The sequence below is a fragment of the Tympanuchus pallidicinctus genome, unplaced genomic scaffold (assembly GCF_026119805.1).
Source record: "Tympanuchus pallidicinctus isolate F22 unplaced genomic scaffold, pur_lepc_1.0 scaffold21, whole genome shotgun sequence".
NCBI classification, from domain to species: Eukaryota; Metazoa; Chordata; class Aves; order Galliformes; family Phasianidae; genus Tympanuchus; species Tympanuchus pallidicinctus.
In genome coordinates, this window is record NW_026294733.1 from 980091 (window position 1) to 995078 (window position 14988).

At 41.4% G+C, this 14988-nt stretch overlaps 2 long non-coding RNA genes across 2 annotated transcripts; both read left to right on the top strand.

The window, feature by feature from the left end:
* The first annotated feature begins 3879 nt into the window (after positions 1-3879).
* LOC128081459 (uncharacterized) lies at positions 3880-5776 on the top strand. Its single transcript, XR_008207196.1, has 3 exons — positions 3880-4106; positions 4566-4779; positions 5716-5776. It is a non-coding gene; the product is annotated as an uncharacterized LOC128081459 (long non-coding RNA).
* Positions 5777-7986: 2210 nt separating this feature from the next.
* LOC128081461 (uncharacterized) lies at positions 7987-11329 on the top strand. Its single transcript, XR_008207198.1, has 3 exons — positions 7987-8069; positions 9045-9087; positions 10789-11329. It is a non-coding gene; the product is annotated as an uncharacterized LOC128081461 (long non-coding RNA).
* Positions 11330-14988: the final 3659 nt, after the last annotated feature.

Here is a 14988-nt window from a genome sequence, read left to right on the forward strand (position 1 = left end):
CTTTGCCTCAGACAACTGCAGGCTGACAGCTACTGGTTATAGCGGAGCCACAGCAAGGACCAAATACAAAAAATATTCTGGAATAGAGCCTAAGGGTCTGGTTCAAAAAAATAATTCAACAGCCACTGTAGCAGCTATGCTGGGGCTCAGTATGTCAGGAGTTGATTCACAGTGGTTGGGGCTAATTCAATTACTGAACTACATGAGGTAAACTAAGGGTGCCACTGCACCCAGGAGACCATGGAATTCAGTTCACATGTAGTAACTGGCTCATGGTTGCCAGTTCAGAGTTAGCTGAGAATCTATATTCAGAAGCAGAAGTCACCATTGTTTTCTTTCTCTCCTCTTTTTCTCCTCCTTGTCCACTCCACACAGAGTGCATTGTTCATTTTCTCCTCATAGGTGTTGCACACCATGAGTTACATGACCATTTCATACCAAGGGGAGTGGGTGACTCTTTGTGCAAGTTTTGATCACTGAGACTGTCTGCTTCTTGAAGAACAAATGGCATCCATACTTAGCAGAAAAACCTAAATCGCACTGTAATTTGATGTAATTCTAGGGACCCAATCAAAACCCAGCAGTGAAAGCAGCAAGCAGAGTAAATATTATGCTTAAATGTAGGAGTCCACCCAATCAATTATTCCTCAGCACATCACTTCCAAAGAGTGAACATCACTTAATATAGTATGAGCACTTTCAAAGCAATTTATATTTTCATGAAAAAAAATGACACTTTTTCTGAAAGCAAGGATCTAAAATGCATTTATGTATTTATGCATGCTTCACTTACATAAAAAGTGCTTAGCATACTCGATGTTAATAGCAAAGCTTGCCCTGACTACACTGATGTATATATTTTTGACACACATGCACAAGTCAGGTAGAGCATTTGCATACCAAGCAGGGAGTTTGAGCTCCAGCTTTCTGGGGCAGAAAGTGCTTTTAATTGGTTGTGATGCATGGAACAGAGAGCCTGACAGTGCTAATCGGAAGTTAACAAGCAGGAAGGATTTGTTCTTTGAAAGCTGAGATTTCCGAGTAACCGTTCCTACTTAATCCACTTTGAGATAAGGAGGGGAAGGAGGATTTCAACTGGACTTTGGTGACCTCTTCAAAAGATTGTCAGACGTGTTTTTGCTCTCCCAGCAAGACAGGCATAGCTGTGGCCTCATCAGGGACACAGGCATAGGGAACAGACTGCACAAAAGCAAAAGTGGGAAAGAAGTTTCTCTAAGCTGACATGTTTTGCTGGATGACCGCCAGCTGCATGCCAATGCCTCTCTGCGTATTGTTTGGGATTTGCTGCTTTCAGCACAAAGTGAACGGTAATGGAAGCTTTCCGTGTGTTTGAAGATTAATTTCACATAATCGCAACAAAGCTGAAGTCAACAAGCTGAATTTAATTACTAGCCTGACAGCTGGGAGGCAATTAATGCCCTTAAACTTTTGAGAGCTCCCTTGCTTGTATTTTCCCCTTGTCTTATTCCTACTAATTAGAAACATGCTTCAGGGTACAGCTGACCATGGTGTTAAATTAGCACCTTGTCATCAGAACCATAAAAACTCCCTGTTAGACATCAGCTCTTTCACAAGATCAAGAATCAAGGCCATCTCTGAATGGTATGAGCCACAGAGTTCTGCTAACCTGTCTGTCTTGTGGTATCAGCTCCCACCATATTCATCCTCTGGGGCACGTAACTAAAGGAATATCCCATTTTGACTGCAGCAGAGATTCTTCTTATCGCTTTAAAACCTTTCAGAATTCTGCATTGAGTAGAAAAGAGCAAAAAAAAATCTTTGCAAAAGGAAATTAATGTGCCAGCAATTTAGATAAGCATTTAAAGAACTTTTCCTGTTACGCTTAGTGTATCCCATCTGAAAGGAGTGGGGTTACATATCTCCAGGGACTCTAAGCACGGAAATGTTCCCAGTTGTAATGGCATCGTTAAGAGCGAGCTGTACACTACATGCAGCATCAAGGCCATTACATTTTACTCCAAAACTAAGACAAATCTGCTGATTCAGCATGCTGCAATTTGGAATTTAATCTCTAGAGAGAATTCTAATGTTTAGGTTCATTGTGAATCGGGCAAAAAAAAAAAAAGCCAACTGTTACTTTCACATGATCAGTGATTTCTATGCTATTTTGGTGTTCTCAGCATTTCAAATATGAAATGCCTTATTTTAATTTATTGGGCTGATGTAAATATCTTTAATTTCTGCATTAAACTGTGTTTTCCTACTGCAACACCTTCCCTAGAGCACTTAAAATTGCCTACTGCTGATGAGCAAAGCACCACATTGCTGAGGCAGAGGAGTTCATGTATACATCTGTATTTACACTTGGTGCACTCCATTACAGAGCCCAAAGAAGGCCCTGAAGAAACTTCACAAAATGCATCCCCCACAGGACATTGCAGTTTATCACTTTGTTGAAGAGATTGAGATGCTGGGATAGGGATAACAACCTGCTGGAGTTGTGGGTGCCTCTGTTCACTGCAGGGGAGCTGGACCAGATGGCCTTTATAGTTCCCTTCCAACCCAAATGATTCTATGCTTATCAGAGGCAGACTACTTCAGCCACAGAAAATACTTTCCATTTTCTTCCGTGGGGGGAAAAAAGAAAAGCAGTTCCCTGCACAATTACACTTGTGAAATTGCTGAGCAATGGGAAAAATCCATATTTTTAAGGGCTCAGGTCAGGGTAAGTTTAGATATTTTTGGAAAACTATCTTAATCATACTACCAGTAGGTCAGTGGAGTTGACTGATGGGTCTATGACTTCTTTCTTGTTTGCACTGGTGGAGAGAAAATCTTTGTTGCTGGCAATCCCATTTATTTCTGTGTGCACTCAGCCTGCCTGCTGCCAGCCGTGCAGAATCTGGAAAGCAAACTCTGCCCAATAGTTCTGCTTTATGTCTGCATTTCGATGAGTGCTGGTAATTAATGATCTGTTGGTAAATTAACACTGTACATGGCAATTGACTGTGGTAATGAAGTTAGAGTCATCTTTATGGTTTATTAGTATAATAATAAACCACACTCAGCATGTAATAATGGCATACAGTTAAATTAAAGACTTGCTGATGCCTTATAAACCATTCTGAGAAACATTCTTGCAGCAATCAGTAATAGTCTTCCCATGCACAGGCTTTCCTTTGTATTCTGTGGATACAGCTCTGTCAGTATATATTTTTTTCTATTACTCTTGACCAACAAAGCAGGTCAGATAGCAGAAAAACAAATTGACTGGAACATTTACTTCAAGTTGAACTAATTTTTAAACGCTTTGAGTGAAAAATAAGGAGCCTTGGCTCCTTCAGAATGCGTCTGTTCTGTTTTCACAAAATGTAACACTAGAGTTGTTCATCGCTTTCCTCTCAGACAGAGCCACCAGTTGAATATCACAGTGTTTCTTAACACTTGGCAACTTGAATTGTCTATGCAGCATTTTAAAAAATGAATGGAGCTAAATCTGTCCTCCCAAGTCAACCAGGTTGACTGGCACAGTCCTGTGACCAGCTTTCACAACCAGCTTCCCTCAAACTTTCTACTTCATATGCGTCTCTGAGGTCCTCCTTGTATGGAGAGAAGCCTGGCCTGATTCCTATCTCCTTCATTAATCTGATCCCAAAACTGGCAAAGTGCTCATCTGAGCTCTGTACTCTGCACCTAGAAGCCCAAACCACCCAGCGAAGCTTGGCACCAAAGTACTCTCAGATCTGCTTTATAGCCTCTACTGTAAAATAGGAACATTATTTCTCTTCTGCAAGAATAGCAAGAGCTCTGCTTTATTCAGCATTGCAATAAAGGATTCATGCTGCGAGTGATCAGGCTCTGAGAGAAGCCTCTAATGGCATCTGTACGCTGAATTTAACAACAGACAAAAATATCTAGAACTCTCCAGACTTCTGCCTGTAGGATGCCAAAGCAATGTTTAGGGAAGCTGTTATTTTCCAGAAAAGCTGCTTCTTCCTCCCCCCAGGCTCCCAGTGTACCTAACTGGCCACTAGATGACATCCCAGGCCTCTCCAAGTGCCCATTTACAATGCTAAGTTGACACTACTTGCCCTCCATCCAATATTAGACCTGATTGTTTTCTGGTGAGCTGTGTGGGTTTTTTTTGCTCATTCTGTCTGATAGAATGAATATAGTTCTCTTTCATATCTTTGGCTTGTTTTCTTAAACTGGAAACTCATTAGGCAATGGCTAAATCTGGTGGGAGACTTAACTGTAGGCTGAGCTATTACCCTCGTGTCTGAGACAAGATTTTCTTAGATAAAATACTGCCATGATGCTGCTGTCGGTGTGTGCAATGTGCTGCCCCAACAGAAGCAATGAGTCTGATACAGAGGAAACCTCTTAAGTCAGTGGCAGTGATTTATCTATTTTTTTCCTGAATCAAACAAAACTGTCTCATTGCACTGACATGGGTGTGCTGATGGGCCCAAAGGGGTATGTGGGTCTGGAATGTTGTGTTGATGAAAGTTGTGATTCAAAGAGGAGAGGTGAAAAGAGTCCCTGAGAAGCCCCTGAGATTTCTTATTTTCCCTTTATAAAAGCTAGACTACAATCAAGAACAAGGTGATCACTGCCTTCTCCTGAAAAGTCATTAGAGGAGGTGGTCAAGCCACAAGGATATGTCATAACTTCAGAAATATGTACAAACTTCACTGCAAGGAGGCTCAGTTGTGGCTGTGAGGAGCTTCAGAACTTCTCTCCATTGATTGCCATGGGACATTTGTCTTTCTAAAGCCATGCTTCAGGTGCTGTGTGGTAGGTCCATTTTGCTGTCATCTCTGCCTTCATTTTATCTCTTAAAAAAGCTTAATTGACACTACACGTGTTCCTTGCAGCAGAAAGCACTTCTATGACATTACCCTCTTTAAGACTGCACCTTTGAGGAGCTTACTGTCTTCTTCAGGTCTCCAGATTAACAGCCTTCAGGCTGACAGTGTTTTCCAGCCACCTCTGATACAGTCACTTCCTTGAATTGGCAAATTCCCCTCTCTCCACTGTTCATACAAGAAGTTTTTTGAGCAATATAAATAAACACCTGACAGATTCTGCTGAAGCTGAATATCCTCACAGGAGAGTAAAGAAGTCAGCAGGGAGAGCAAGCAGTGGTGTCCTGCTGCTATGAGACTGTCTGGTTTAATTTTCATTCATCTGCTCATAGCTGGTCACTTCCATGCCCAGCTTCAAAATGCTAATTCAGACTTTCTCATTAATTAATGAGCTTTGCCCGGTGGGAATCTGCTTACTGGGGGATGTCTGTGTGCCTGAGATGAGCAGCTTTTCTAGAAGTCAAATATTCTCAGCGGGAGATGCTCAGCAAACTCAAAAGTGTGCACATGCACAAATTAATATGTAATAAATACACCTACTAATGCCAGGGTTTAAAGATGGGCTCATAAATGCTGACTGGACTCAAAGAGCTGTAACAGCTCCTAATGAGCAATTATGAACAATGACTTTGTTTAGTGTTTTAGAAAATGTCTGTCTAGTGATGGTGTGAAATAAAGGCTTGCAGGAACAAATGGAGTAGCTCATACTACAGCTCCCTTCTAACAGCCCTGGGAATGATTTTGTAGCCATTTCACTAAGGGCTTTTTGTGGCTTGTCCCTGCCCTGGCTTCAATGACTAATGGAACAGCATTTCAGAGGTCTATTAGTCACCACTAGATAGCAACATTTTTCCTTCATTTGCAGGATGGGGAGAATTTGAGCTGCGTTATGTTATGGTTCAAATAATCTTCTAATGCCAAGAGGTAACCCAAACTCTTTCACTCTCTTTCCATAGAAATCACTGTCACGCCCTCTCTGACCTTTATAAAAATAAAGAGGCTGCTGATGCTACTCTCTGTTCATTTCAGAACACAGACAGTCATACTAAAACGTTGTGGAGAGCATCCATTTCTCCTCATTTTTAGAGCAGGCTCTTCGAGGTGTTAAGGAACATCACACCAGAAAGCTGTGTGACTTCTGCCCCAAGCATATATATAGGACAGGCGAAGGGATTAGAGGATCTCGAGGGATCCTTGTAAGCATAAATCTATAGGGCTGTGTCTAGAGCAGAACTGAATGTTCAGAGGGTGTGAATGCAGAAGGTGTGTTGGCTCAGGAATGCAGACTACAAGTGGACAAATTCACGTTCTTATGAAAGGTGCATCAGGAACCTCAGTCTCAGATTCTGCTCCAGTTGCAGTAGAAACCAAGGTCGAAATCCAAACAAACAAACAAACAAAAAAAAAAACAACCCAACTTCAGGTTATTTTGGCACGTGTTGGTTTTCTCTGCCAGGGGAAGGGCATCATTCTGGGGCTGGTCAAAGGTTGTGATGTAGTTGAGGTGTGGTTGGCAAGAGCCACGTGGATGGATTTACTCTTTCCTAATACTGCTAATGCCTACTATCCAGAGAAGTGTTTCTGCTGGAGGATTAACACATGTAGATATTATGCCTGGCAAAACTCAGGAAGTAGAACTATCTCTCATTGATGCTTTTGATTCAAAGTCTTCAGAATTCTCTTGCAAATGTGTATGAAAACCTGATTCCTTCTGTCCAGTCTAATTCACTACAGCAGTTCACATTTGTTTGGGTACAGCTTAATAAAACACATGCTGTGTTTGAGAGACCAAATATCTTTTGACCACAAAACACTCATTTGGAAGGATGCTTTCACCAGCTTTTTTATTTCCCCTGAAGGCCACTTTCCCAGTATGGCTCTAATAGAAACAGTGCACAAATACCATGTGAAAGGTTGGGCTCCAAACTTTGGCTGTATCTTCACCGAGCAGAAGCAGTTTGCCATCCTCTGCGCAATGAGCACATGATGGCCAAGTGACCTGAGCTGTGTGAGGGGCTGGCAATCAATCGTTGTGGTATTTAGACCTGGGACAGTGGTACATTCTTTTTGCTTCCCAGAGGATGTTTTTCCAGCTCTTGGTAGCAGTTGAGAATCACTGACTGCATCAGCTGTTTGCAGTCTGGCAACAGAAACTCATTGACTGAATTTTCATAGAGTTTCATGTTAGAAGCATTACACAGGCTTGTTTTGCAGTATGAGAGATTCAGGTGCATATGAACAGGAGAGGTGATGCTGGTCTGTGCCTAGCCAACTTTTAAAGGAGAAAGAGTGAACAGCTTGGAAGTCGCTTCTCATCACCAGGCAATGGAGGTTCCCATAATGGCAGCCAGGCTCAGCTCCGGCTGTAAATCATTTCTTGATTACCATATCCAGTGAGAGCTTTTCTACTTGGGTTACTGATGATGATAAAGTAGGTTGTTAACGATGAGCCAGGACAAAGCAAGCGATCTTAATAGTTGAAATGTTATCCTCTCTAAAGAAGTAATAATAATAATGCCATATTATTGAGCCTTTCTAGTCTGAAGGCATCTGTCTGCCTAAGACTGATAGGGCAGAGTGTATTTGAATTTCTTCTGCAGGAAGGAAATGATAAAGCTTTATAATTGCTCTCTCTTTTTTTTCCCCCCTTCTTTGTTCCTTGAGCATGCCAATAACTTCTTTTTTTTTTTTTCTTGTTGCTTTTTTTTTTTTTTTTTTTAAACTATCTCTCTGCATGGGGACTCAGTGCTACACAACACTGCCCTGTTACTAGAGATTGGCTAACTCGACATAAATGGGGGCAACCACAAGTGCACACAGATATTTTCATATCAGAAATAATAATAATCAAACAGTCTTAGCAAAAGTAAATCTTTCTATTCTTGCTTTGTGTTTCCATTGTGTTGTACTAAGGAACATGTTCTAGTGGGGAAATGGTGGTGGTAGGTGGATGGTTGGACTGGATGACCTTGGAGGTCTTTTCCAGCTTTGGTGATTCTATGATTCTATCCATTTTTTGGTGAGAATCCACATCAGAAAGTCCACACCAAACTGTGTTAAGTGTTCCTACCAAGCACCAAACACTGATGTGCCCATCTATGAAAAAAGCACCAGAAACACTTCCTTTTCTTTTCAAGGGTGCAGAAGACATACAGCCTCCTTAGGCTTCAGTAGGCTCCCTGATTATTCAGCATGTCACAAAAAATACAGAAAACACTGGTAAATATGACTTATGCTTATGGGTTATCTAATAGCATCTGAAATAGCACAAAAGGATTTTTAACCTTAGGCCTGAAATGACACTGCAAGGTTTGATAACATTTTGCTCTGAAGCAGAGCAACATTGATTCCTTACTCAGGCATAGATTTTGGATGACTCAGGAGGTGGAACACATCTAATCTCCAGGTCAGCAGATTTGGATCCCAAATTCTCCTAAGTCAGGCAGCAACACAAAACGTAGTCCTAACCAGGTTGATTTGGAAGGGATAACTTGCTTATCAAGCTTTGTGCCTGCCTGCGATATGTTTATTCATATTTTTAGCCTGCCTGCAATATGTTTATTCATATTTTTATTTTTAATATGGTCAGCTATTGCTCTATACACACAGACCTGCAGTATCAGAGACAAGGCTGAACTATTCATGTGAGAGCATGATTAAAATGCTGATTGGGCTGTACCCAAAAAGATGTTGCCTGGATCTTTACAAAAGAAAGGGTTAGGCTGATGTTAATATATGCATCTGCTTACCCAGCATCTAATTTGATCTGCTTTGGAACTTAGCACAGCCTCCATCATCAGACAGAGTGACTTTTGTTTAATCAACTCCTACTGCTTAATAAATGGGTGTGATTAGCATACAAGCAGAGAATTTGATGTGCAGCCTGTCTGGTGTTAGTGGAGGACATGACTTTATGGGACTTCTCTCTGCTTTTCTCCCTTCCCCAAAATGTGAATTTTCCCGTATGCTAAGCATAATGTCCAAGCTACTACTGATTAGCTTACTGTTAATAAGTCATTTTGGAATTGCTATACTTACAAGGGAACAAACCAACCCTAGAACACTATTATATTTGATTATAAAATATATGTATTTTGCCTCCTTCATGATAACAACCAAAGTGCCCTCATGTCTGTCCCAGTCAGAGGTCTCTGAGGGTTGGGATTTGAACAAATGTGCCTCTCTCTCCTCCAGGTCTCTCCTTTTCTCTGAACTACTATGTCATAGGAATGTGCTGGTAAGCAAAAAGTCAGCCATGCTTGCTGGAGTTGCTGTATGTTGCCCACTGCACAGAATTGTTCAGTTATTAATTGTCACCTGCATAATTAAGATTATATGATTATTCTTTCAAGTCATTAGTGGATGTTAAGGGTAGAGGTGTCTATATAGTTTGGTGATACTGAAAAAAATGAATGGATGTACCAGAATACAGAAGGCTCTGAGAACTTCCATAGACCATAACAGAGTTCATGAAGCTGTAACTCAAGCTGACTGTTTGTGTTAAGGATATCCTAGATTATTGTTGGTTTAGTTTGTACCAGTAGAACCACATTCTTCATTGCTGTTCTTAAACCAAGTGAAATTCTTGTGATCTTCGTATGTTTCTTGTGATTCCACTGTGTCCCAAGACTTTAACACTGGTTGTTGGGCATGGTTCACACAACTAATTCTCAGCAGAGGCTTTTTAAAACCACTATTTTTCCCATCCAGTGCTGACTAAATAACATGCTGTTTCCAAACCCTGGAGGCAGCTGTCTGTGTCTGAGGAAAGGCTCTCAAAATGAGTTTGACAGCTGCACTTCTTCTGGAAGAAGTCACTCATGCAAGTTATTATTCCTGCTCATGGATTCTTATCTTCCAAGACCAGAGCAGAATTTACTTCAAACTCAGTTCAACTCTCCTGCTAGGCTTTTTGGAACTGCTTCTCCCACATGCCTGCCTTTTTGGAACTGCCTTTAGATTCCTTTAACTAAAGTGCATATCGTAAAGCTGTGTTAATGTCACTCTTCGTTTCCCCCTCCTACATGCATGAAATCCTAACATGCAATCAAGCAGCCAACCCCAGGACCACTATGCTTTATGCTCTCCTAGTGCGTCTCGTTAGGAAGTATAAATGCCAGAGTGTTATCTAGGTGCTTATACAGTAAGTATTTCTGTCCCTGGAGACAAACTGCATCAACGCCCCAGCAGCAGAAGAGGTTGCACAGCAGGGACACATGAGGGGAAACTCTGTCCAACACCAGCACAGTGTTTTGCACTACTTGACATGCCAAACTTCTTTTATTCTAAAGCAGTATTGAAAAACCTCCCATGCGGTGAACTAATCAATGCTTCGTTTATCTATTGCATCTTGAAAAGGTGTAGAACTGAGTTAACTATGCCAACATTTTCAACACAGGAGTGTTAATATAAACTCAACACATTTCTTTCAAATCCTATTGTGCTTAACAACTAGAAATAACAGCTTGCCTCCTTCCTGTACAGTAGAAGCAAGGAAATAGTAGGGCCTTTAGAAGGAGAACCTGAATGCAAGCCAGTCATCTTCCTTCAGGTTTCCTGCTGGCTCTCGTCTCCAATTACAAAGAAATAATTCACTATCCAAGTTATTTCTACAGTATTTCAAACTGGGCACTGAAGTATCAAAAATTATTGTTAGCCTGTCATGCTCAAGAGAAGTGAAATAAGGAGGAGATAATAGAAAGACAGAAATGACCCAGATCAGTGAGATGTTCTTTATGGTTTATCACAAAGGAGTTTCTCAAGAGACCTTCATGTCATGCCCCGTGAACACATACACACAGCACAAGCCAGAAAGATAACGAGGGAGGGAAAACTGCGGTTTGTATCAGCAGGAGTGCCAGTTTCTTTCATGACATTTATTCCCATAAAAATGTTTTCCTTTATATCTCAATGTGCACAGCCACACTTTCTCCTCTAGATGACACTGTGTCTGCTCAGAATCCAGAGCTGGAGTACCAGAAGCCCTTCTGCACTGGAAAAGTCATGTGGAAGAAAATTGCACCAGCGTCTGCACAGACTATTCCTGTCTCCTGTGATTTCTGTACCATTTGGAGTGGCTTGCTTAGGCCACTGAATCTCAATATCTCGGCAGCAGCTAGGGTTGTGCATGTGCAATGCTCATGGTGTGAGCAAAGTTGTAGGAATGATTTGTGTGTTTATGTATACCCAGTTCCTCCTTGGTTTGTCTGTCTCTCTTTACAAATATTATGAAGCCAAAGGCTTCAAGGCAATCTGCAGCCCTGGACAAATCTGTTTACCAATGGGTAACATCCAGTGCAGGAGTGGGCTATAGCACTGACAAGGTAAAAGAGTAAAAAAGACTGAATCTAGACACTGCAAAGAGCCCAATACTTAGATTTCCAGCTGCCTGCATGCACTCACTGTATCCCTGCAAGGGAGAGAGATTTCACTGGGGAGAAAGATTTTGGGAGTTAGATATGCATCTGAACTACCCTGGTTTCCCCCCCCATTTCTCCCCATTTATTTATTTTTATTTATAAATGGGTTCTCCCCATTTATTGTGAAGTAATTTGGATCAGTTTAAAGTTTGTGACAGTTCAAATGTAGGAATAGTACAAACAAATTCATTAGCAACAAAGCAGGAAACAAATGCAGATGGTTATAAGAACAGAAATACTTTTAGTCTGTACCTTGAAAGTTGCCAGCAGACTCAGAAGCTCGTAACTAAGAAAATAAAGACTAATTTTTCTTCCTAAAGAAGACAAGACTAAAGTCTTCCTAAAGACTAACTTTTCTTCTGCAGCTGTTTCACCAGCTTCAGGGTAAAATTTCACATTCTTTCCCAGATAAAATGGCTCCAAAGGATCAAGTCAGAATATGGATGATAGGCACCTAATTTAATGGCATCAAGAACTGGGGATACTGTCCTGCTGATATCATTGACCACCCATTGATTGTGAGTGACTGACAAAGAAGATAGACCATGGGGCTCACCCAAGCAGGGAATGAGGAGTTAACACTTGTCCAAGCTTCAAGTGTAGTTATTGTCTTCAGAAATGTAGAGAGGCTCCTCCAGAAGAGGGGTGAAGATGAACTCTGCAGAAGGTTGCTTGGTGACTCATCTCTCTCCCAGCAAAAAGAAAGGCACAGCTCAAAATTGATCCCTCTTTTCTTCTCTGTTTGTTCAGAAGATGGAAGAGTGAGATTCCGTAGCTTGCTCTGAACATGGGCTGTCAGTTTCACGTTGCGGTGTCAGAAGGCCAACATCAGCCCAGGTCTTTACAAAATGACTCTCAGTTTTGCTCTGTGTAATGAATAAACAAACCTTCCTCTGTAAGAGGAATTGAATTAATTTGGATTTATTTGCCTAGGTATAGACATTGCAGATGTTTTAATTTAGGCAGTTTGTACTGTCAAAGCGGCTTGGCTGGCTTAGCCTTCAATTTCTGTTCATGCAGGCAGAATTCAGAGTGGCTGCTGCAGGTTTTTTGACCATGGGAAGGGCAAATCCTGCTGAATATCATCAGAGGAAAAGAAGTTAAATGAAGTTTAACTGAAGTACGTGGAGTGGTTGCTATAGCAAAAGTGATGGAAGCCTCTTTGCTTTAGCTGTTGAGAGCAAGGCTAACAAACACGTGTGATACATTACTCCTAAGAACATTTCCGCATCACTGAGATGAATGTGTCCTCTAATTTCCACTTTCCTCATCAAGAAATGAATTGAGAGAGGAAGGAAATACTGGGAAAGAAAACACCCCTTCTGATAATGGACACCGATCTTCCAGACCTCAGGGAATGAGGTTGTGGATTGTAAGGGAGCAGGCACGAGATGCCTCCCTCCAGCTGAGTGCAGTGACTCAAAGAAATGCTCTTTATTTTGGCCTTGGAATCCTATTGCTTGCCAATAGATGTGATGACCCAACCTCTTGGAAAATCTGTCTTCATTTTCCTGCCTCAGTGAGCACAGCAATCCCAGGAGTGAACGTTGTTAATTTACAATTTTCCATTGAATATTGAGTTTGTTCCATCAGGTCTCACTCTTTTCTGATGCGTTTCTTCTGGCATTAGCTGATATTCCAAGGATGGCTTGTCCCTCATTTGTTTATGTCCCATGAGGGTAAAAAATAAGGGCAAAGAAAAAGTGTTTGTTTTCAATATTCCTTCACTTCCTCAAGGATTTTATTTTCTCATACCAAACCCCATGAAGACTCTGGTTTGTGAGTGAGTAACAGCTTGTTCTCTGTCCTCTCATCATCCACTCCCACGACTGCTCCTGCCTGCATCTCAGTGCCATACCATCCTCACATCCATGGGTGGGTGTGCTAGAGCTTCTACAGATCAGCAATAATTGGAAAAAACAAACTGTGGTTTTGCCTGGGTCAATCCCTGCTTGGGGAGAGCATGCTGCAGATGATGTAGAGGGATGAAAAAAGGTCTCTTAAATCACAGAGCACCAGCTACAGTTACCCATATCACACAATGATTTTGCAAATCATTTTCTTTTCATCTTATAAATTGATATTCATTTTACATGTTACCTCCATTTCTAATAAACACACAGATGGTTTCTTCCTTCCCTTGTTGCAGCTGTTTTCTGAGGCTGGTATGTTCTGTGCTTCCAGTGAGGATCCCATGATGACACTTCCAATCAATAATATATTTTTGAGGAAAATAAGTTGCCCAAATGTGTGGAGCCAGTTCTCTTGTAAAGCTCCCTCCTTGCTTTTGTCAGTCATTGCTTCTTAGCAACATATCTTTTGCCCTATAGCAATTTTAGCCTGTAAGACCTGCATCTGAACTCCCATTCTTTTTCACCCTATCTCCACAGAACACTAGAAACCAAAACTGGACTTGAGTTTTCTTCTTTCAAAGGCTTTCTTTTGCCTTCACTGATTTCTTTCTTGCCATTTTTATTCTGTTACTACAGCAACCTTGTGTTTCTTGCTTTGGCAGAGTTGACATGTTAGCATGGGGACACACACAAGGCCTCTCTAATCAGCACTTATGTGGTCTAAAACATTTAGCTCATCTGCTCAGAAGACTTATTAAAATGTTCAACCCATATGCTGTGGGAAGCTCAAGTGAAACTGGAGCCAATATTTTCCCACTTGGTTTCCTGTCATGCAGCCTGACCAAAGCCTCTCAGCAACACACAGCAATGGTGTGTCTCTGCCATAAGGCAGAACCCTCTCTTGTATGTGGTCTTTGGACGCATTTAAAAGCATGTCAGATCAGTCTTCTGCAGTGACTGTTGGATAAAATGCTCTGCTGACATTTGCCTTTTGGAGTGCTAAAAGCTAGAAAAGTAATTTGAGTGCAACACTAGAAATTCAGGGGAACATCTTTCAGAATCTTTCATCCTCAGATGCTTGAAGGGAGACATCTGCAGCAGCAAGTTTCCACAGAGCTGAAACAAGGAATGAGGCAGGCCTCAGACCCCAGTACCTCAAAGGAACCATTTACATTGGTTGACAAGATGGCACTTCCTTGTCCTGCTGCTTAGCACCTAATGGTCTGAAGATCTGTGTCACTTGCTTCGTTTCATTTTGATCTACTTTGTTGCCCTTGTAGATCCCAGAGGAAACATCACCATTTCTTTAATTCCCTCTGCATTCTCTGATACCATTCAGCCTGCCAGTAACTGTTTTATGTTACCTAGGTCTGCATCTTTCCTGAGGGAGCTGAAGGCAGTGGTGATTTTGCAAGATGTATAGCTCCATCGTCTGCCTATTTGTAGCCATATCCATATCTACAAGAAGCTGTATGTGTATCTATATATTTCATTCACAAAAGCATTCTACAGCTTTCTATAAGTGTTGCATTAATAACAAAAGAAAAATGAAGCTTTCTGTTATCTTCACTCAGCAGTTCTCCAGTCCTTCTTCACTATAACCATGGAAAACATTAGGAAGTAGAAGACAGTTCCACACTTATTTGCCCCCCAGGTTTTCAGCAGCACGCATGCCCTTGAAACAGGAGCTGGGAGGTGGAGAGGCTGTTTGGTGAAATTTGGCACATGGAAGATGGATGAGCACAATTCACAAAGGTAACTGCAGCATGAGGATGAACAGCAAACAAAAATACCTTCAAGCCACCTGTTTGGGCAATCAATAATTGGTGAAGGCATCTCTGAAAGGTTTTATCATGCAAAGCTTTG